This window comes from Daphnia magna, linkage group LG2 (assembly GCF_020631705.1).
Source record: "Daphnia magna isolate NIES linkage group LG2, ASM2063170v1.1, whole genome shotgun sequence".
NCBI classification, from domain to species: Eukaryota; Metazoa; Arthropoda; class Branchiopoda; order Diplostraca; family Daphniidae; genus Daphnia; species Daphnia magna.
In genome coordinates, this window is record NC_059183.1 from 1,734,410 (window position 1) to 1,759,076 (window position 24,667).

At 44.3% G+C, this 24,667-nt stretch overlaps 3 pseudogenes; all 3 read left to right on the forward strand.

Annotated features, from left to right (window-relative positions):
* Positions 1–14,842: 14,842 nt before the first annotated feature.
* LOC123470069 lies at positions 14,843–16,338 on the forward strand (annotated as a pseudogene).
* A 61-nt stretch (positions 16,339–16,399) lies between these two features.
* On the forward strand, positions 16,400–17,157 carry LOC123470265 (annotated as a pseudogene).
* Positions 17,158–19,609: 2,452 nt separating this feature from the next.
* On the forward strand, positions 19,610–22,433 carry LOC116936758 (annotated as a pseudogene).
* Positions 22,434–24,667: the final 2,234 nt, after the last annotated feature.

Sequence of the window (24,667 nt, forward strand, 5' to 3'; positions counted from 1 at the left end):
GTGCCGAACATCAAAGGAAAGATTGGCAATCTCGGGCAGTCTGCAGGATCTGCCGGAGCAAGCATCATACTAGCCTGCACGATTCTTTAAAACCAACCAGCGTCGTAGCTCCGGCAGTAAAAAATGCTCATTATCAAGTAAAGAGTCTAAACGTCACACACCACGCAGCTATAATCACCCACAAGAGTACAAGTTCCGTCAGCGTGGTATTTCAGCTATTCTTAAAGCACGCTCAGCCAAGTGTGAGGTAAAAGTAAAATTTATGTTTGACGAAGGCGCACAAAGAAGTTGGACTACGCGCGATCTAGCAAAACAACTTGGACATCACGTTTAAACGCTTTCTCAATAGACGATGATAGATTTGGAACTTGGGCGTGCAGGCGATCAGTATCACGGTTCCATATTAGTCCAAGTGAAGAAAGGAACAGGAACATTTTATGACCCACTGGGATTTTATGCGCCGTTTGCAGTGAGTGGAAAAATGCTCATCCAAGATCTCTGCATGAAGAAGGTAAAGGTAGATGAAGAATTGGACAGTGATCACTTGAAGAGGTGGAAGGAAATAGGGTCTTCAATCGTCGAAGCTATAAAGCAACAAATTATGTCAGTGAAAAGATCTTATTTCGGTGCTGCCTCAGCGGTACGAAACCTTCACATTTTCTGCGATGCTAGTCGGAGAGCTTATGGCGTGGTGAGTTACTTAGTGCATCAAGGAGAAGTATCGTTCGTCGAATCAAAGGCTAGAATTAAGCCAATCAAGAGCCACCAAAGAGAAGAAGATAAAGAGTTATCTATCCCTGAATCAGAGCTGATGGCGTCCTACCTGGGTGTTTTCATCACCTCCATCATCATTTTAGCTTTGGAGCCACGCGGATTTAAACTGAAAATTTACCTGTGGAGCGACAGCCAGATTGTCCATCATTGGATCTTTAAAGAAGATGGCCGTCCACATCAGTTCATCACCAATCACGTAAAAAAGATACGGGACTTCAATAGGACCCATGCAGCTACGTGGAAATATGTTTCATCGGCAGATAATCCAGCCGACATCCTATCCAGAGGTGCCTCCTTCAACAACAACAACAAGCGTCAAAATTGTGGAAGGTGGGGCAGGAATGGTTCAAAAATCGCAAGAAATGGCCAACTTGGTCGGTGACGGAATTCAAAAATTCCAAAGTAATGCATGTAGTGGTAAGAACCACTAACCCAGGTGCGAAGGAAGAAGAAATATCTACTATGATAGACCCAGCAAAATATAGTTTCAATATGTTGCTTCGGGTAACGGTTCGAATGTTTCGTTTATTAGACAATCTACGATTGCAAGATCTATCGCACAAATCATGAAATCGAGAGCCGGTGAATTCAAGGGAGCTTCAAAGAGTTGAAGAGGTATGGATCCGTTCGTTCCAGAGAAAATGTTTTCCATCGGAATTGGATTATCTGCAATATAAGGACAAATCTTGGAGACCCGCATTGGTCTCTCAACTCGAACTATTTTGCGACACGGACGGGCTTATCAAAAGCAAAGGCAGGCTACAAAACTCGACCATGACTGGTTCAGCCAAATATCCTGTGTTAATTCCTTAGAATTCGTCACTGGCACGACTCATCATAACCTCCATTCATGAGAAAATTTTCCATTATGGAATGGAATCAGCTTTAGCTCAGTTGATTCAGCGTTATTAGATCCCATCTGCAACAGCCCAAGTTAAGAGAATCTGTCGAGGCTGTGTTAAATGCAGAAAAGTCCAGGGATCGTCGTACAAACTTCCAGATCTAGCTCCACTTCCGGTTGATCGAGTTCGTCAGTTATACCTCTTTGCAGTCACCGGAATAGACTACAAAGGTTCAATCCCTATCTGTGTTAAGGAAGGAGAGGATTCGGTATACATCTTATTGTTTACTTGCGGAATAACTCGGGCTATTCATTTGGAGGCAGTTGAGAATATGACGCCTACATCGATGCAGTGCGTCGTTTTACGAGTCATCATTCCATTCCCCGTGTCATCTATTCCGACAACGCCTCGACATTTGTGAGCGCCTCGAATATTCTGATGGAGTTCTTCAAAGAACCGGAGGTCGCAAAGGAGCTGGCCAACTTGAGGATCACTTGGAAAATCATCCCGAAACGAGCGCCGTGGTACGGTAGATGGTGGGAGCGGCTGATTTACTTAACAAAAACTTCCCTAAGGAAAATGACTGGTCGGACGAGATAGAGTCTTGTTCAATTACAAACAGTCGTAGTGCAGATAGAAGCGTTCCTCAATGATCGGCCTTTAACTCGAGTTTCAACGGATATCCAAAGCTTCGAGACTCTTACTCCTGCCCATCTACTGTACGGACGGCGCATTACTACATTGCCGATTCACTATGCAGCAGACGAGGAGTTTGAGATCCAACTTATGGATGCTCTACAGAACCCCAGATTCTGACCAAAACTTATTTAAGAACGCAAAATGTTTTACGCGCCTTCTGGCGCAGATGGACCAATCTCTATCTACCGTCACTACGGGAGTATCACCAAGCAATCAAAGGAACGATCAAGGAAGTAATAAAGATTGGCGACGTCGTGCAAGTACATAAAGACAGCAAAAGATCAGAGTAGAAGTTAGCCATCGTGGAACAGCTAAACCGGGGTGAGGATGGCAAGGTGCGTTCGGCAGAAATCCGAACGGCTAAGGGTAAAACCAGTCGTCCCATCAACAAATTATATCCTTTAGAATTAGTCGAGTCGACTGAAAAATGGATTCCATTGGAATCAAAGAAGCAACGCATCGTAGAAGCCACAGCGGGCAAATCGTTGTCATTGGTTCCAGTTCCCGTCGAAAATCCGTCGGTGTCAACAGTTCGAAATCCAGTTGGAAGTTCATTCATGTCATCGATCCCGATTCCTGTCATCGATGAGATGATGCCAAGGGCGGTGAGAATTAAGCGCAGAGTGGCCCAGCGAGCAAAAAAAAATATCAAGATCATGTCACAAATGGAGACCGTAGAAGAAGAAGACGAGTAATTCCCGCCGGGTGTATGTCAGAAATATCCAACCCTTTCATATGTTTAAGACTAAACTTTTGATTGTATCATTTCGTTCGTAATGTATTGTTTGAAACACGAGTGTAAGACGATCAGTTCGTTTCGCACTCTGCCATTAAGGTAAAACCCAGACAAGTCTGAGCATGTTTTACCCTTCAGGGCTGATGCACAAAAATTATTGTATCCCTGCCCCTCATTGAAATTGACCTGGAAGCCTAAGTGTTCGGGCAGAGGAAAGTAGTTCTTTTTTCGTCGAACAACGAGGACGCAACTCAGTAAGAAACCACGTTTTTGGCCATGCTTCTTTCTGGCTCTGAGTGACTTAGTTAATTGTTGTTCTCAATTATTCACTATTTGATTGTACATCTCGCTAACGAGATTTAATTGCCTATTCCATGTTGTTTCATGTGTGGGAAAAGTTCGAAGAGCAAAAATAATGAAGTTACTCCAAAAACGAGACTAGTGTTTCAGTGAGTATCGAGAGAAAGTTCTTGACAGTAAAGCAGTGGCGATGGACATTAATCAACAAGAATTTGATCGATTTTGTGTGCCACTGGAGTGGCGGAAGGAGGCATTGTCGTGGGTTCATGATGAATCCACGGCTGGGCACCTGGGGCAAGCAAAGACTCTGAAGAGAGCTAGGCAGAGATTTTATTGGCCTAAAATGGACAGGGCGGTCACCCGTTATGTCTAAAGCTGGAAAGTTGCCAGACCAGGAAGCCAGATCAAGGGAAAAAGAAAGGGCTGATGGAGATAACGCAGGTGGGGGGGACCCTTCGAGCGTATTGGCATTGATGTCCTTTGCCCGTTTCCAAGATCACGCAACGGGAACACAAACATCGTTGTGGCACTGGACTACCTTACGAAATGGGTAGTAGCCATGGCCTTGCCGAATGCCACGGCCCGACAAATTCACGAAATTCTTCGTCGAGGACATAGTGTTACGATATATATTTCCACGGGAATTTGCTTCGGACCAGGGGAAGGGTTTTTCGGCTGAAGTCAACCGGGAAGTGTTGGCCTTGCTGCGATTTTCACATCGTATGACGGTGCCTTAGCAACAGGCAAACTGCCTTGTTAAAAGAAAGAATAAGACGCTAGCAACAATGTTAGCGATGTGCGTGGATGAGAGCCACGAGTTCTGGTATGAAATTCGCGAATTTGTGACATTTTCCTACAACACCGCGCGGCAAGAGAGTACCAAAAAGACATATATGATGGTGCATGGAACGGAAGCAATGATTCCAGCGGATTTGCTGGCGACGACGGGTCGAACCCAGGTGAAGCGCGTCAATGCGGAAGACGTAATGAAGGCGATGATGGAGCTAAGAGAAGACGTAAAGGATCGGCTGGCCATGGTACAGCAACGGCAGAAGACGCAGTACGATGCCAGTGTCAGTGCAGCCCCACTGTACGAGCCTGGAGACCTAGTGTTAATCTTTCGGCCACAGCGGGGCTCGCGGAAAATTTATTGCACCAATACGTGTGGCCCTACAAAGTGGTCAGGCAGGTTACTGAGTTGAACTGCGAACTTTGGAAACCAAAGGGGAAAAAAACTATTGTGATCCATGTGTCGCAAATTAAGAAGTTTGTTGTGGAATCGGACAAGGAGTCCGAAAGCGACGAGGAAAGTGATAAGGTAGCGTATGCCGACGCCGACTCGGGTGTCGAGCGTGTCAACACCTACTCAGGTGTCGTGCGAGCCGACAACGTCTCGGTTGAAGCACGTGCCGAAACTGAAGCGGGTAGGGCACGTGCCAAAACTGACATGGGTGAGACGCCTGAAGCCGACACTGGGGTGACACCCGACACCAACACTGCTGCTGCAGCTGTGGAGCCGCCCACTAGGAGAGAAAAGAAGAAAATGAGAGGCCGGCCATTGGAGCCGATTGCCGAAATGGACAAAGGCCTAGAAGATGGAAGGGATTACGCAATCCAAGCGGTAGCGGAATCACCGGCGGGTCTTCCGACAAGGAAGAAACGGGCACATGGATGAATAGAGTTTCTGCTGTTCTTCACATTGGTCTGTGTCGTAGGCCAAATAGTTCAAGCAAATTAAATGAGAGGGAAGTACGTCGTGACCGAAGGAGCGGTGTTTCATCCCGAAGGTTCTTTGGGTACGTGCCCACTAAGCGAGCTGAACAAGTAATTAAACTTGTATATAAACTTGTGTATATCTCGTGTGTGTTTGACAAAACAATCACGGAGATTTTTCCTATGGAAGTCACCCCACTTTTGGAAGGTCCAGCGCTTGAATTGTCTGAAATCAAAGAGAGGGCGGAGCGCCGGAGGCAGAATTTCGGGAGTTAGAACGAGCTCTGAAAGGCGACAAAACCGGGTGGAAGCGCGGGCTGTTCGACGGAGGTGGTCAGCTGCTTGACTGTCTTTTTAAACCCGGTACGACGGAGGACTTGGAATCAGTGCACTCGAGGCTTGAGTCATTTGACAAGAAAGGTCTGGAGCTGGTACACCTTATCCAAGAGCAGGCGACACGGGCACCTGACGAAGCATGAGTCCGAAATCAGCGCTCGCATGGTGGAGGTGGATCAGATGCAGCAGAAGCAGGCGCAGCTGAAAAAAGTCTTCAATGACATCTGGAACCACCTTGCCAGAGAATATTCTTCCTTAAGAAGGTAACGAGGTCTGTGGAGAAGGCAAATATGGCGCTGGACTGGATGGCTGACGTCCTGCACGACTGGCAAACCGGCCTAGAAGATGCAGCTATAGGGAGACTGTCACCACTCCTTTGCCCACCGAATGTACTGGCTCAAGCGCTAGATTCGGTTCGACAAGCCTTGCACCGAGGCTGGGGACTGACACCAGCATTGCAAGGAGGAAATGGCTGGAGAGCGTACCAGGAGTCCAGGATGGAGGCGACGCTGGCGATCGGCAACGTTCGATTGTTGATTCATCTGCCGGTATTTGAGTTTAATTATGCCTTGCAGATTTACAGTGTGTTTCCTATGCCGCTAGCCACCAGCAAAAAGGAGTCGGTATCCCATTCGTACGCGGGATTTTCTCCATACCTAGAGATATCGCCAGATCGGCAGCTGTTCGTCGAGTTCAACGTGGATGAAGCCCGGAAATGCGCTCCCTACAAGGGAAGTGTATGCCAATTTCTAAAGCCGTCTGACCAAAAAGAAAGGATGAAGAGCTGCACGGCAGCAGTCTTTCTGCAGGAGCAGGAAGGAATCCAAAGGAACTGTTGTCTAGACAGTAAGAAGTGGACCGGCATTATCCTGTTCTACATTGGAGGAAGGAAGTGGGGTTACGCTGGTAAGACAACGTAACCATAGTGCTCCAGTGCCCTCGAGAAAGGATCGGCAAAATTGGTCTAACAAAAGTGCTGCCATCAGCGGGGGTCATAAAAATGTCAAGGTTGTGTTCGTTAATCTCGGACGAATGTTCTGCAAGCGAGCTTCCGACAAATGCTGCCAGTGAACTTAACGAGCGTCATCGACGAGGAAGCTGCAGGGATGCTGAGAGACCTACTAGCGCCGGTGGTGGAGCAATCGCAACCGGTGACGAAGAGCCCAATTATTGAGAAAGCGCCATCTACCCTTCAAACGCCTACGCGTATAGACCTAGCAGGGACAAGCTCACGTCTGAAAGCGGTTGAACGCCTACGATTCCAATGGGAAGAAGAGGGACTCGCCAAGCGTTATCTTTTTGAATGGTTGATCGGATGTCTGTTCTCGGTGCTACTGTTGGTGTACTTGTGGATCGAGTATTGGAGGCTGAGTAGTCACATGAACACCCTACTGTAGACTCGTCTTGTGGAGGTGCGAGAGCCAGAAGAAGAGGATCAAGGCCAGCGGGGCCCGAATACTGTTGTGTGAATATCGTCGTTTAATTACTTTTAGCAAATGTTGAAGTAGAAAACATGGGGACTCTGTATGTTATGCCTTGTGTGGTTTGTTATCCAATTTAGGGAACCCATGTCAGTAGGTAGGAGAAGAGATGTACCGCCAATGGACTTCGTTAGCACCGGATGCTAAGAGATGAAAATGAGCGATGTCAATGGACTTTGCCACTCTGGCCGGATGTCAGAGGACTCAAAAGCCCATCTATGCCCGGCCAGAAGGGAAGTCCAGTCTAGTTATTCAGACTAGTTGTTAGTGCTGTCGATGATGTTACTGTGTAAGGCTGTGTGTACGCTGTCTATGACCAAATACATCCCTTAAACCCAGTGAATCTGTTACAATACATTGCAAATTGTTGAATCTGGAACCGGAACACTAATGAAGAAATTGGGGTATGAAAAATATTTTCGTCTGCTAGATGATCGTCGCCAACTGGATTTTCATTTAAATCTTCATCCACCTTGCGTTCCAACTCAACAACTCTTCTCAAACAGAACTACAGGCTTTAACATCGTCGGCCAATCAAAATTGTCCCTGGTACCGGCGAACATCATGGAAAATTCTCCGCAAATCATCGTAGAGACTCCCACGCCATCTGGCGCTGAAGATTTAGACAGAACGACTAATAAACGGATTATTTAAGGCCGTGTTACCGATTGTGAGAATGAAGTAGTGCATATGATTCCAATGTTAGAATGTGATACCCGAAAGGCAAAACATGAAAGAGCAATTACGTCCGCTCAATCTTACAATTGGCTTGCTGCTTAATTCACATCAAAATTACCAAAATGCAAGAAAAATCAAGCTTTTTCACGAACTGCCGTTCTTATAAAGTGTAACTTCGTAAATGTAACGTTTGAGCAGAGTTGGGCATAGCTCAATGAAACACGAGCGCGCTCTGAGCTTTACGCTCAGTGCCTCAAAGTGAGCGGTTTTCCGCTCTAGCTCACCAAAAAAATAATTGAGCGCGCTCTAGCTCAATTTTCGCTCTCGCTCTTTGCAAAAAAAATAGTCTGGATCAAAAACTTGTATTTTCTTGTTCTTAAGTTAAACGCAAGTTTTTTATGGGCAAAGTTACCAGTTTCGAGACGAAATTCCATTCTGTTTTAAGAAAACAATTTGGAGTTTTTCAAAATTACTGTCCGATAAATTCGAACGTTATGGAACAAAAATGAGTTCAGCAGTGCTGAACAGACGTTCACATGCAGTTGATGATGGTAGCGCGCTGTTGTATTCTCTATAAGTAAGCAATGAAATGCTATTTTTATTGGCTTTCGTATCAGATGCAAAGCTTAATTAATCAATTTACTTAAATAAATATCTGTTTAATTGTCAGAAAACGATCAAGGTCTTTTAGAGAACTAGGAACCGGTGTCATTAAAATACCTGTCAACTTCGCCAATTTCACTGGTCACCTTCTTTATTAGGCCATCCAAAAACCGATTTCTTTTTCTCTTTTTTCTCGTCGGGGATCCGTCTCTTAAGCTGGCCTCATCAAGGCTGCTTTCAACCGCACTATAAATTAGGAAAGCAAAAAGTTGAACTGGTGAATGAGACGAGTTGCACTGTATTAACATTACGTCTATACTTACTCAACGGATACACTTGCACGTCGATCGTGTTAAGTTTGAATCAAATGGTTCTATTGCTGACTGGTAGATGGCATTAGGGTTCGAGCCAGTCGCTCAGTAGGTCTTCGCTCAAGCTCAAGCTCGCATTTTTTTCAAATTGAGCGGCTCTCGCTCGTCGCTCAGGGAAAAACGCGAGCGAACTTTTTTGTCGCTCTCGCTCAGAGCGCGCTCCACCCAACTCTGCGTTTGAGATAGGGTTGCCACGTTAGAAAAAATTCTACTACCTTTCCTTTTTTTGTTTCGTTGTTTTTTCCAAAAACGAAACGAAAACGATCGTTAAAGAAACGTTCGTTTCTAGTTAATTTCTAGTTTGAGATTTGAAAAATTAAATTCAAACCATGTTTTACAATTTACATCTATATTTTCTGAATTGTCTTCGTTATCCGTATTATAATACTTTTGCTTTCAGTAAAGCGTGGTTCACAAAAGAGAACCTGATATTTGAATTACCATTAGGTTAACGAAAACATTTCAAAATTGGATATAAGGAGGTGATAAACATAAAACCTTGTTTTTAACAGTTGTGATCTAGTTTTGCCACAGAAACTAGAAATATTTGACTTCAGATCTAGCATACCATCATTCTTCAATTTTGGTCATTTGCTACACGCCTGACTTTGATTTTGGCTGGGCTCACTTGACTAATTAAAAAGGTTGTTCCTCAGTAAATCTTTATTACAAGAGAGAATGTCTTTCGCAGCTAGATGTTGTGTGTCCAAACGTTCTTTCCGGTCTGCACAGTGCCAACCGCTAATCGAAAAGATTCTTTCCGAAGCAGCTGAAGAAGCTGGTATGGCTGCCACGGTTAGAGCTAGACTAACAAGATCAGTATTTGAGTCACCCATTTCTTCATCAGCCATCACACGTAAATAAGAACAACACAGGGGGTTCTGTCTGTGTTGTGCTTTAAATGTGTTGAACACACTGTGTGACTTTAACACGTTTCTCACTGTAGCTCTTTATGACTCACTTTAACACGTTTTCAAGACTTGAAATGAAGAAAGCAAACGATGTCAAAGGCTTAAAGCTATTGTCATTTCCAAGTGGTTCAACTAATTCCGTAAAATGCGTAGAAAAATTCTAAAACGAACACGAAATTTAGAATAATAAAAACGAATGTTTCGTTTGGTTTTCGTTTTTTTTTTACTTTAAAAATCGTTTCGTTTTCGGTTCGTTGGAAAAAAAGCGTTCGGTAACGCAGCAACACTAGTTTTAGACTTTAATTACGTCATGTCGACCACAGCCAAACTTCAACATTTATACCATTAATCTTGATGCCTTCCAAAATGGTGGCAATCGTGTCTTGTTCGATACGTGCAACTTCGACTGCGTGAAGTCGTTCTTCTGATGTACAGTACCCTGCACAGAACTCCGAACATCGATTAAAATTTTGAAAACCACCTAGGTTTGTTTTTATTAACCTTGTATTGTTTTTCTTTAAGACGTAGGGTAGACGAAGGGATAAACACGACAGGGCAGGGTTGGGTAAGTGTAGACTTTGTTTTGTATATGCTATAGGGTATTACGCTTCAGGGTAAGTAACAGGTCGGCATTTTTTGCAACCACCCAGAGGAAGGGGGTGTTTTTTAAAGCGATAGTCGGAAATGTGGGCTTGGGCTATTTCATGTTGCTTATCCAAACAATTTAGCTTGAATTCTAGCTGCCTGTGCACGATTGTCGTTACCGCTGGTATTTGTGTAGAGCTTCTGATTGCTACACTGGATATCGGTATTCGATTCCTGATAAGGACTTTGGGTAGGAGGGGTTTTTCGACAAACTCGCGCTACCACTTTTTAAAAAAGTAAACAATAAATATTTTCTGCCCACAGATGACTTTTTCAAAATAAATTGGTGTTCTCCTTTTTCTGCAGGATACTGTACGTTAAATTCCTAGATTCTGGTAATTCACTTTGGCTTCCAATGCCTGTATCGTCTCTATTACGGTGACCCGGAATACCAATATCCGGCATACTATTGGTATCGTCACCATTATTTGTTCTTCCTCGGTCCATAGCGAAAGGTAGACAACGATTTCCGATCATCACTTTGATCATCACTAGGCTAATTGACGATTTTGTCCTATCTATTAGATAAAGACAAATTGATGCAATGGAATCAAATTTCATATTTATATGGTTAAGCCTGCATGAGAATTAACATTCAATATTCAAATTAATTAATTTGTTCAAGATTGTTGGTTCGTATTACCTGGACGGAAAAACTGGCTTGAACTTACCGTGCGTAAAATCTGGGTCCTAGTATTGCAAATTCTCCAGCTCCTGTTGGGTTGTTCTGGCTCAGGAAGTGCGGGTGTCTCCTCAAATTATCCGACCTCACTTCGTATTCTGCAGTCGGCAAGATCAGGGATGAAGTCTTCCGGCTCATACTTTGGAAAATTCCTGGAGGAGTAGGAGAATTCGGTTGGTGTTCGAATGGCCGTGGACTATATGGCCGAAAGAAACGAGGTTTCTTTGGCGATGGTGGAGAAATTGGAATCCGGTAGCCGTGTACCAGTTTTTTTGTGTGATTGAGCTGCTCCATAAAAACAAATCCCGGAAAGCTTCATGTGGTTGTGATGGCTGGATAAAGGTTTCGATATCCACACCAACTGCAGAGCGGAAATGATAAAGCCGTAGGCGATGTGGAGTAGGATCGGCAGATTGCGGAAGCGGGATTTGCTCCACTGCCAGAGGGACGTATCGGGACTGACTATGCTGGTTAACCAATACTCCTGGCAAGTTTAGAATAAACTCCACTACCTTCTGTGAAGGTTAAACTTCAGCCATGGACAGCTCTACATAAACAAAGTTGACGGAAATGCCGCGAATAATATACTATGATTAGTTACGCGGAGAGGGAAGAGCAACAACTTGTATGTCTTCTGTTTGTCTTCACTTGGTGATAAGTCTTGGCGTTGTCTCATTTGCAGTCTCTCGGTAAGCTGATTCCTGATCCTTTATGTGGTGGAATCTATATTGTTCCTGCCGGAAGCCTTTGCGTATCAGCTTTCTACTTGGCTTAGCCGCTGTGTCCCATTACTAAAACAAGTTTTTTCTTTTCCAACTTCGTTTTACTCTCTTAGTGAATCGAACGTGTCAATTTACCTATTCTGAAGGCATAAGAAAGTGATCTCATGGAATCTCCAAAATTTAGGAACCTCAGTGTTAAGGCAAAAGGCAAAAGGCAAAGGAGAAATGCGTGTAAACTGTAATGTGTGTAAACTGAAACCCATTAGCAACGGGAAACCTCAAGGAGTGTTCATAATAATCATAAGTTCCATCCTTTTAAACATTATGTTGACGGACTTCCCTCTTCGTGTGGATCCCCATTATGATGACGGACTCACCACCTTGGTGTGGATCCCCAGACATACCGGAATTAAGGACAATGAACGAGCAAACGCATTCGCCAACCCAGAAAGGGAAAATACCACCGGGGAGAAGACGGAAAACCAATTATCTTCTTCTGAGAAAATATCAGTTGCTAGGAAAGTGTAAAGAATCGAGATCTCTAACAACAGAGAAACGATGTCCTTCGACTTTCTAAAAAGTCACCCCTCTGGCGCCCCAAGCAATACGGGGAGTTGACCGTTGCGGAAAAAGCCCCCTTGTTTTCGAACAAAGAAGAAGGTCAAGTTGACCGTTGGAAAGGACGCTACCACGACCCCCACGCCAACCAAGGAAAAAATGCTTCCTCAAGACCTAATAAATAGAACTAGAATTAGCTTGCCCCTTCAGTCTTCTGTTAGCATTCTCGCTAGTTGTTCCGGTCTGTCGCGGCCTGTTCCAGCTCTACAAATATAATGCGGTAAAGTCAACGATTCTTTATTACTTTAAATTCTTGTGATAGTTTGCACGCTCCACGCGCGTGTAAACCATTACATTGGTGGCAGAGATCTATCGTACTCGTGTGTCTTATCCTTCAATTGCTGCATGAATTATTTTGGCTCCAGGACCCCCGTGTGGTCATTTCCGGATGAGTTTTACATTATACGTTTAACGTCATTCCGAAGCGGCTGTCGAAAGATTTAGCGATCGTATGTACACGGCGTGGATCTTGTCAGTCGGGTTAGGGATTGATTCTTAGTATATTACTGGCTTTCAGTGACATACGCGAGAGTAAATCAAACACTTTCTTAATGGCTATGCCGGAAAGAAAGCAACTTTAACCACCCTCCAATCGTGAAAAGGGGTATAATGCGCCACACACACACGTTGTATAGCAGTTCTGTTGGTCTTCTGCTAACTCTGCCATTTTTTTAATATTTTGTATAGCAGTTCTGTTGGTCTTCAGCCAACTCTGCCAATTTTTTTTTCTCCACCCATTTTTTTTCTTTCTCTGCAAAGCATTGCCGCCTTTTTTTTTTTCGGTGATGCGCTTTACGACCACCGAAAACCCCTCGTCAACGATTGACCAATGCAAAGCCAGTAATTCTAAGGCGAAATCAGACAAGCCGGGAATTCTTTTTTTTTTCAACTCACCGAGAAGATCTATTTTAATTGTTCTCCCAAAACAGCTGGCTCTGCCAATTGTTAGGTCGAATTTGATTTCCTCCTTACGTTAACTGATTTCTTCCTCCATCCATTTTCTCCCTCCTCTGCAAAGCATCGCCGCCATTTTCTTTTTTTCGGTGATGCGATTTACGACCACTGAAAACCGTTCGTCAACGAATGACCAATGCAAAGCCAGTAATTCTAAGGCGAAATCAGACAAGCCGGAAATTCTTTTTTTCCAACTCACCGGGAAGGTCTGTTTTAATTTGTTCTCCCAAAACAGCTGGCTCTGCCAATTGTTAGGTCAAGTTTGATTCCTCCTTACGTTAACAGATTTTTTCCTCCATCCATATATTTTTTTCTCTTCTTCTCTGCAAGCATCACCACCGTTTTCTTTTTTACGGTGATGCAATTTACGACCTCAGAAAACCCCTCGGCAACAAATGCCAATGCAGCGTCAGTAACTTTAAACCGAAATCAGACCAGCCGGTTTCTTTTTTTTTTAACTCAATTGGAAAGCCCAATTGAATTTTCTCCCCAAATCAGCTGGCCCCGCCAATTGTTAGTGCACAGTTTCATTACCTTCTTATCTTATCCTCACCCCCACAGTTTTACAGCCTTGTTCAGTATCACGGTCATTTTTTTCCCTTTACGATATTTTTTTGGGTGATACAATTTGCACCATCTGGATCGAATGCGTGCACCGTCCCGACCGCAGAAAACCACTCGCCAACGAATAGCCCACGCAACGCCAGTAGCCCCTAAAGCAAAATTAGGCAAGCCTAGCTTTTTCAACACACTCGGGAAGTCTATCTTGACCACTTTCTCTCCGAAATCAGCGGAACGACGCCAGCCCGCCGTTGACGACGACTGTTACTCAGTCGACGCCTATTTCGAAAACGAGAACGACTACCTTGTCGAGCCTAAACCTCTGCCCGGAAATTCCTCGTTCGAAGAAGACCATGAAGCATTTTTAAGTAAAGGAAAAGGTTTACATAGCACGTCCAATCCAATTCGAAACTTGATCGGGGAAACGTCCAGCCAGCGTCAAGACGATTGGGCCCACGCCGTCAGCAAATCCCTACCTAGGACACCTGTCACCCATACTCGCCTTTATCCCGAATTAAACACTGACGTGGAAGACGTCGAACTTCGCACCGAAGAGGCACCTGAGCAGTCGGGTCCGGGTCTAACGGTGCGGAAAAATCGCAACATCCGAGTAAAGGGCCAGCCGCCGACCCGAGTCAGTGAACGTAATCGAAACAAAGCTTTCCAGCCCCTTGTGCCAGAAACGATTAAACCTGTCAAGTCCACTCTGATTAACGACATCTATCTCAAACTCGAAAGTGATCCCGAGTCAGCAGATGACAACGATGATTTCAGCAGCGTGAAGTCTCATAACGATTTAGAAGTCGAGCAAGACCTTGAACGCACCAGAGAACGTGTCGAGGCAGATTTAAGAAGGAAAGAGAAAGTAGAAACGCCGGCCGACGACCAGTCACTTCCACCCCTCAAATATTCTTCGACGCCTATTAGCAGATATCAGAATTTTTATACAGACCAATCACCACAAACGACAGAGAAACTAGCTCCTACTAATCAAGTAGGAACACAGACGATCTCCCCTTCAACCCGATTGGTGGAAACGCAGACGCCTCACCCGTGCACTCGACAAATAAAAACTCAAACGACCCATCCCCCCTTCGAAAAACCCCAGCCGTCCTCGTCAAAACAAATATAAACAAAGTTAACTCCGTACAAAAGCGTAAATTTCAAATCGACCCCTTCTCAGCAAACGGTCGACACGAACCCATCTAGACCAACGATGGCGCATCCAAACCCATATGAGACTTTGTACAAATGTCTGCGGGAGACAGGGGCGTCAAGAGAAGATGCCGCAGCAGGAGCGAAAGCCGCCTTGGCGTTGACAAAAATAGCTTGTGGCGCGAGCGAGTTCCGTGCGGTAGATATAGTCGAAAAAGAGGTCAACTGCTCCTCTGCTACGAACCAGAGCTATTACAATAGTCAAAGTTATTGCAGAACCAGCAACAACAAACGATAGTATTATTAGCTCAGGTACCCGCTTTCAATGGAATGGGGTCAACCAAATTTGAGGACTGGATACAACATTTTGAAAGGGTAGTCGACACCGCTGATTTTGAAGAAGGGAGAAAAATAAAACTTTTAGGCTCAAAGCTTTTTGGGTCTGCAGGGGACTGTATTACAACCTTCCAGCTAAATTATCCAAGGGAAGCAAAATCATTCGTTAAGGTTAAACAGAATCTCCATGAACGCTTCCACGGAGGGGATAACAGAAAAATGTACTTTACAGAGTTTAAAAATTGCATCCGTAATTCTGGGGAATCTATCAGGGACTATGCTTGCCGGTTACAGAAGCTTTACTCGTTTTCCTACCCAACGGAAGTAGGAAAGACAATTGATGCAGATGTCCTCAAATTAAGAGAGACTATGTTAATGGATGGCTTTCTGGGAGTGTTAAAACCCAACCTACGCGAAAGAATGAGTTTTAAAGACTATAGGAACTTAAAAGCCACAGAAAAATGTGCAGCTATCTTAAATGAAGGGAAACTAGAGAAACGGAGCGTCGAATTTGTCAACGCCGTTTCGGAAAATGCTAATGCCCAGGAATTGAGGGAAACAAAAAACGATATCTCAGAACTAAAATCAGTCATTATGCAGCTTTCGCAGAAAATGAGAGCCACGAGTCAATCAATGCCGTCGCCACGGGCCATAACGCCCAATTAGCGGAAAGCAAACAGGAAATAGAGGAATTGAAAAACCTTTTGAAAGCTAGTAATAAGAGTTATAGCGATATGATGAAACAGTCCAGAGACTCAGAGAAAATGATGAGAAATTTGCAGCTCCAGGTCGCCGGTATGAGCCAAGCGATCCCCCAGGCTCAACCAATGAGACAGTATCAAAAAAATCACAGTGGCTTGGTTACAGACAATAGTACTCGGTTTCCGCATCAACCACCAGTACATCGTAATCCACCACCATTTTACAAGGATAATCACAATAATCCGGTTAATGGACCCCCTCACAGAGGAGAGCGTTATTGTGCTTATTGTGTAAATAATGGCAGGAACCCAACAACTCACAACACTGAAAAGTGTGGGTGGGGACAAAATGGGCCAACTTGCTTCAAATGCCATCAAGGTGGGCACATTGCGCGTGATTGCCCATCCGCACCACTTCGTTCCGACGCCCGATATGCGTCGCCAGCTCAGAATCCTGGTCAGCTCAACCCCTGGAATCAGGAAAACTAGAAGCCACCAATTGTAACGTGGGGCAAAACGGTGGGCCTTGTCCTAAACCCCGGCAGATTATAAATCAAGTAATAGAAACCAGAAAAAATAAAATACCGCGGCTTCCCATCCAAGTTGGAAATAAGAAATTCAAGGGCCTTTTAGGTAGTGGGGCGGGTAGAAGTTTAATTAAGACAGAAGTTTTTAACAGATTGAAGGAAGGTGTAATGAAGTTTACTGCTGACGTTCCGGTCGATTTATACGGTGTAGAGAACACCAGACTAGTTACAAGAGGGCTAGTGACCCTACAAGTTCAAGTTTAAGGCGATAATCTTCTGCAGGATTTTTTCGTCATTGATAGCATCAGCGAGGAGTGCATCTTAGGTTTAGATGCATTGTACGAGCACAAGTTCATCATTGATGGTAGCGAAAGGAGAATTTACCGAGTAAAACAAACCTTGAAACCGGACTCCTCGCCCACCATCGTAGCAAGAGAGAAGATCACGATCAAGCCCTTTAGTGCCACTGTCGTTGAACCGGAAGGGAATGGGGCTAAGCTACCTCCCAATCTTGCGTTTTTTTTCACAGAGGACCGGGACTGAACAGCGGAAAACGAGTTGATCCTTTCATCAATAAGAGTAGTGAGGAGACCCTTTTTACAATAGCGTTAGTTAATGAAACGAATAAACCAATCTCCCTACCAAGGTATGAAATAATCGGAACGTTAGGATTCTGCCGGATAGAAAAAGATAATATCAATTCATGTGATGAGCGCGAGCTGTCGTCCAGTGCTGTAGATTTTGCCAACAATTTGCCACCTGATATGTCAGAAGTAGATAGAACCAGCATTACAAATTTTTTAATCGATTGAAAATCAATATTTGCATCCACTACAGGAGAATTAGGGAAAACGGGGCTAGTAAAGCATCACATTAATACGGAAGGACAAGGACCCATTAGATTACGCCCCTATCGGATACACCAAAACGTAAAACCAGAGCTTGACAGTATTTTGCAGGAGTTATTAGTTAACAAGATAATAAGGCCGTCCGTATCTCCATGGGTGGCCCCCCGTAGTATTAGTAAAAAAGAAAAACGGAGGAATCCGACTCTGTATGGATTATACAAAACTCAATGGTATAACAAAAAAAGATTCCTTTCCCTTGCCTAGAATAGACGATGTTCTAGACTTACTCCACGGGCAAAAGTATTTCACTACCTTAGATTTAGCTTCAGGCTATTGGCAGATAGAAATGGACGACAGCTCCAAAGAAAAGACAGCGTTCATAGTGGATAACAATCTGTACGAATGGAATAGGTTGTCGTTCGGGTTGACTAATGCGCCTGGCACATTTCAACGGTTAATGAATTATGTTTTACGTTCCGTCATCGGGAAAATATGTTTAGTTTATCTCGATGACATTATATTCTTCTCAAAATCGAAAGAAGAACATTTAGTAAATTTACGACGCATCTTCAACCTTTTAGAAGAAGCCGATTTAAAACTCGGCCTCTCAAAATGCAAATTCATGTGTGAATCAGTGCAATATCTGGGGCATGTGATTTCAGCAAGAGGAATCGCCCCGGACCCAGAGAAAATTACACTGTTGAAAAATTATAAAAGGCCGACAACCATTGTAGAAATTCAATCGTTCTTAGGGCTCGCATCCTACTATCGGCGTTTTATCAAAAATTTCGCGGATATCGCGCATCCGTTAATAGAATTGACCAAAAAGAAAAAGAACAAGGATAATCACAACAAGAAAGTTAAGAAAATTGTAAGAGAACAAGATGCTGGAGACGCCACCTTCACATGGGGAGAGGCCGAACAAAAGGCTTTCGAAACGTTGCGCGAATGTCTCATTACGCCACCTGTCATCGCCTTCCCTGATCTCGATAAAGAGTTCCTTATTTTCACCGACGCTAGTAACTATGGAATCGGCGCGGTGCTCAGTCAAATTCAGGATGGGAAGGAAGTCGTGATTGCGTATTCGAGTAGACACTTGAATGCGGCGGAACGGAACTACTCAGCTATAGAGCGCGAAGCTTTAGCCATCGTTTATGGAATAAAAAGATACCGTCACTATTTACAGGACGACAAATTTGAAATCATTAGCGATCATAGACCACTCCAGTGGTTGGAAACCCACAAGGATGAGAAAAGCAGACTAGGTACATGGGCGATTGAATTGTCGGCAGTCAAGTATAAAATTACTCACAAACCAGGAAAGGAGCACGCAAATGCAGACTTCCTCTCTCGTATTCGTGTTGTAACTGCCGAGGAACGAACGGATTTCACTGACAATATTATCGAGGAGCAACGAAAAGATGAAACTTGTTCAAAAATAATTCGTTATCTCAACGAAGGTACATTGTCCGAACAAGCCGAATTGGAAAACCCAGACTGGATAAAGGAGATTGAACTGTTCCACATTAAACAAGGGGTTTTGAGGAGGGATTTTCTCCCACCTTCGAAAAAAAGATGGCAATTCATTCAAGAGCAAACGGTCGTGCCGTATTAATTGAGGAAAAGTATTATTAAAGAATATCACGCTTCGCTATTAGCAGGGCACCTCGCCTTTTTACGAACGTATCTCCGGATACGGGATAAATACTATTGGCCCCACATGTTGCGTGATATTAAGGATTATTGTAAGTCGTGCGAAGCTTGTGCGTTGCAAAGACGGGTAGTAACGAGAGCGTTCTCACACCCGTTAGAGATCACGACGGCTCCATTCGAAGTTATCGGCATGGATTTTCTAGGGCCTATTAAACCCGAATCTTCTAAAGGAAATAAATATGTACTCGTCATGACTGATGCTTTCTCTAAATGGACCGAGGTCGTAGCCTTGCCCGATCAAACGGCAGAAACGACCTGCCGGGAGCTGATGGACAAAATCTTTTTATGTCATGGGCCCCCAAAAATTATCATAACAGATAGGGGGACGAATTTCACATCTCAATTATTCAACAGTTTATGTCAAGAGCTCAGGACTAAACATAAGACAACGACGGCGTATCATCCTTAATCGAATGGGATGACAGAACGCTTTAATAAAACAGTGGTGGACATGGTGCGAAAATATATTGCTAACGGCTTCGAGCAATGGGAAGAAGTCCTCGGCCCAATGGCCTCGGCATATAGAAACTCAGTACACTCTTCCACGATGGAGAGTCCGTATTTTTTAATTACAGCTAGGGACCCAAACATGGTTGTCGACAGGTTTTTAAGACCGGAACCGGAGTTAATCACCCCTCGTGATTACAAAAGCAAAACGATGCAACGTTTAATAGAAGGTTTTGCGCTAGCCAGAGAAAACCTATTGGAAGCTAGAAGGCAGCAGAAGATCCAGTATGATAAGAGAGCCAAGGAAGAGAACTTTGAAGTAGGTGATCGCGTCCTCCTGGACGTAAGGGTCACTCAATTAGGAACGAGCAAAAAATTAAACCCTCGATATCAAGGCCCCTTTCGAGTTTCAAAAGTCTTCCCTAACCATACGGTAGAAATCCGTGCGTACAATGGAAATGGTACCCAGCTTACGCACGTCAACCGCCTGAAGGCGTTGACAGAGTGCATGATTTGGAGAGATGAGGAATGCGTCGATTTCGACGATTTACGAGAGTCTAAGCTAAGAGCCACCAGGCTAAGAGAAGAGGACTCCGACAACGAAGAGGATTTTGCCGACGTAGAAGCAGGAGATGAAGTCAATACCCCGGATCACGAAGGTGACGGGGAACTGATCGATTTGGACGCTGTCGCGCCGAATGACGTCAGAGACGCCCACTTAATTAATTTCGACCCTCTCATCCACTTGAACCAGACGGCTAAAAAAAAAACCAACGGACACCAGATCGAACCAAATCTGGGTCATGAGCCAAGTCGAGTTGACTGGTCAAACCTCCCCCCTCCGCTAACCCCCCTTAGAGTACCTCCAGCACCCCTGGAAGAAAGTAACACAATTTCACGCCCAAAAAGAGCTACTCGTCCTCCGGACAGGTTCCGAGACTTCCTATTAGATTAGCGATAAACACCCAGCCCCACTCCCATCTTCCTCTACCGTTGTATACTCGTCTTGTTCCGTAAATTTTTTTTGTTGTTGTTTGCCCATTCAACATGTTAGTTCGGAATATCAGACTCAATTTGTCTTCTTCTCTAGTTATTTCGTGTTAGTTCTCCTCGCCAGCCTACACACGACAGGGGCAATCATGACCACTGTATGTGACTGTAGTAACGAGCGAAAGGATGGGTTCATCGCCTTCGACGATGAAGACTGCCTCCTTGGATCGGAAGATCCTGCCCCCCCCCCCCAAAAAAAAATGTTACGTACACCCTGTACTCCTATTTACCAGAAGTTAAACGATTCCCAGGACACGTTTGTCGCATGTGGGCGGTAACTCGATCTATCTTTACCGACTTCTTCGGTTGGCATTACACTACTGAAAATAAATGGGCCGTTCCAGTATCCACTTCCGACTGTGAAGAAATGCGGGATCTAAGGAAATGCAAAAACGAGACAATGTACGCGAGAGGCAGTCACAAGTACACCTATAACGTGACATGACTGATCGTTACAGCCGGTTTGGATGACAAAACGTTGGGCCGTCACATTCCATTGTAAAATCGCGGAGGTCGCGCTGAAAAGTGAGTGCGACAATTGCACTATCAACTCCCTTGTCGGTACAATCGAATTCCCCTATAACGGTTCCGTAACCAGAAACCTTTAAACGCTTATTTGGGAAGACGCGTACAAAGAAAAAAAACCCTGTGATCTCAAACTAGCAGGCGAATTGGTAAACGACGGCCTGTTGTACAAGACTCACGATCCAAAAATGCGGCGCTTACAGGACCGGATCAACCAAACAGACTACCTCGTTAATGTTACGAAGGAATTAGAACGGTGTGGCAAATCCGCCTTGTTCAGCATTAATGGAATGGAAAAAATCCTTAATGTCATTAACATACCAACGCCGGAACTGTATACCTCATATGCCTCGGGTTTTACGAACGCTACAGAACCACTAGCCACTCCGTTATTAGTCGAAGTACACACAAACGGGTCTTACGACAGCATCGATTCCCAGAATACCACAGAGCGTAAGATTCCTGCGTCATCAGCAGCAGAGATCAAGCAGGCGGCTCATCATCAATATACCAGGGATCTGGCACTAGACCAAATAAATCGGCTGGCGAATGAAATTAGACGCCTCCAATGCGAGAACCGAAAAGCAACACGCAATAGTATCCTCTTGAGTGCTAAGAACGACTGGTGGTACGCGGCTACCCAACTTCAACTGCCTAGTTGTTCAAGATTGACGGTGTATGGAGCGCAGGTTGAGGTAGCACGTTGCGCACCTTTTAATGTATCCTTCGGGGCCGAGCGGACGAAATGTGGAAATCAGCCCCGTTTTATGAACTTCACAATAGCCCATAACGGATGGCAACTTGTTCCATATCACCCATGTTATTGGCCTGAACCTAACTACGTCAAATTTAATGGGAAAACTCACATCTACGCGGATGGTGGGTGGGTTCCGGTAATCACAACAGTTCCAACAAACGACAGACGCCTGGTCGGATTGGCGACGTATGAAGCTGATAATTCTCTACAAAATTTTTTGCAAATGAATCCCGCGATGCAAAACGGGCCATTGAGTCACGCGTCGGTGATGGCCGACATCTTGGCTTCTATTCATGAGCATTACGCAGAAAATAACTCACGTCAATTATTGACATCAAACGTACTCATTCATCACGGCGACGCACCGAACATTGATTTCGTTGCTAAGATCGGTGGATGGGTAAAGAATTTTGGAGCAGTCTCGGGATTTGGTGCGTTGTCAGTATTGGCCGTGAGATTTTGCGGAATCGGTTCGCTACTACTCAAGGCTTTCCCCCTCCTTTCCAAAATCCTCCAAATGACTTTTTTCAAAAAGCCTCCATTGGCCATCACCGCTGCAGATCTACCCATGTCCATCGACGTACAAACAACCACCGTGACCAACCCATCCCAATCCACCGCATCCGCATCGGCAGCAGTTCCGCCACGCCGTACGCGACCGCGCCAACCACGACCGCCACACATGACGCAGGAAGGCGAGGACTTCTTACCACGTAGACCCCGATCACAGCCACGAAGAGTCGAATAAAATTGCCATAGTGTCGTTTTTCATCGCTAGCACATTTCCTTTTCCCTTATAATTTTGCCAAGGTGTTCCCTTTTTCTCAGTTCTTAACGTCGTCCCCTTATACTATCATTTCCTTTAGTAGTCGCCATAGTGTCGTTACCTTTTTTTTCCCCATTGCTTTTTCATTTCCCTCCACTTATTCTACGTATAATTTGGTCACAGTGTGCCTTATTAATTCTTGTCGTACTGCTTTTCACTCTCACTCTTCCAGCAGTAATCATCGCTTTGTTCTTTTCCATTTTTTCTTTTATCGTGTTGCCATTGTTTGCGCTATTCATTTTTCACATAATTTTGCCACAGTGTCTCTTCTATGTTCGCGTTCGCTCTCTCTACTTCCGTATCCATAAAATTGCCGCAGTTACTTCGCTTTTACTTTCCATTTTTCATTCTTATAGTGCCTCCTTCTGTTCTATCTTGCTCTTCCGTCGCATTCCCTTGCTATTCGCGTTCAGAAGCTGGGAGTGATTGTTGCGGGGCGCCACAATTGAGGAGGGGGGGTGATGTAAAGAATCGAGATCTCTGACAACAGAGAAACGATGTCCTTCGACTTTCTAAAAAGTCACCCCTCTGGCGCCCCAAGCAATACGGGGAGTAGACCGTTGCGGAAAAAGCCCCCTTGTTTTCGAACAAAGAAGAAGGTCAAGTTGACCGTTGGAAAGGACTCTCTCACGACCTCCACGCCAACCAAGGAAAAAATGCTTCCTCAAGACCTAATAAATAGAACTAGAATTAGCTTGCCCCTTCAGTCTTCCGTTAGCATTCTCGCTAGTTGTTCCGGTCTGTCCCGGCCTGTTCCAGCCCTACAAATACAATGCGGTAAAGTCAACGATTCTTTATTACTTTAAATTCTTGTGATAGTTTGCACGCTCCACGCTCGTGTAAACCATTACAAAGGCATGGCCTGAAGGATCTCAAAAGATGCCAGAAACGGTTTATACAATTGAAAACAACAATTAGCTTAACGAGATGGCACTACCACAGAGAAAGGGCAGTATCCATATGTCTACATAGACTCACATCTTGACACAACTACATCAACGCCTTCAAATACAGGATAGACTCCGATGCAGATCCAAGCTGCATAAAAGGCTGGCAAGCTTTGGAAATCACACACTTATATACTGATGAACTGCCAAGCATTCGAACCACACCGCAATAAATTGCGACAGCTGATTGAAAAAAGAACCTTAGCTTTGACACTAACACAATCCTTGGCAATAAAATAAGGGACGTACTAGGGAGATACCTTATCCAGACTGATCTGATCCACACAATTTAAAATTCACGAAAGACAAGAAGAAGAAAATGGCAATATGGAAAGAAGACTCACCCGAGTAAAACAGATATGCCCTCACGCAGAACACGCAGATGATATAAAGACCAATAACCAGGACAACAGCACTCTACTCTATCGCCTATAAAGCATGCATCAACGTAAGAAAAAGGATCATAAGTACTCGCCACATTGGAAAATTGTAAAAAAAAAGGAAGAAAGATGTTACGGACAGAAAATCTGACACCAAAGCGCCCTAAGGGCATCGAAACTTCTGTCCCGAGACGAAGCGAGGCAGACAAGGGGCTAGTGAAAAAACCGACACGGTAGAGTGAGCTCTCGTGCTCGATTGGCGTTTTTCTGAGACAATTCATCTCACCTATGCCGAACATTTTGTCATATTTCGTGCTAATACAAAGTGTTAGTTTTTTCTCACACAATCTGATCAGTCGATTTATTTGACCGTCATTCCGCCCGTAACGTCAATGCTTCTCATTACTTCTTTTGTAGTCATCTTGGTAGTTCCACTTCCTCTCCTTCACCTTTAACTTCTTATCTTCTAACTTCGTATGTAATTCACTAATCATGTAGTTTATCAGCCTTTGACTTAGTCCAAAATATATCGACATTGGAGAAAAAACGCCTTCGATTCTCTTTTTAATTCTGGTCTTAATTTAGTAAAAGGTATACTTTACCAAAGAGGGTGGATTCATACCTTTTACACTCACGAAGACCATCATTTATTTCATCTTTCTCTGTTTTTGGTACCTCAACATATTTATTCCCGTGTCGAATTTTGGCACCGCTTTTTTGCGATTTCTTTCTCATTTATTATCGTTTGTTAAGTTATTTTAAATTCGCAATCTCGGTGTCATTTGGCACGTCTAGCGACCTAATAAATTCATGGTTTTCACGGTCTGTT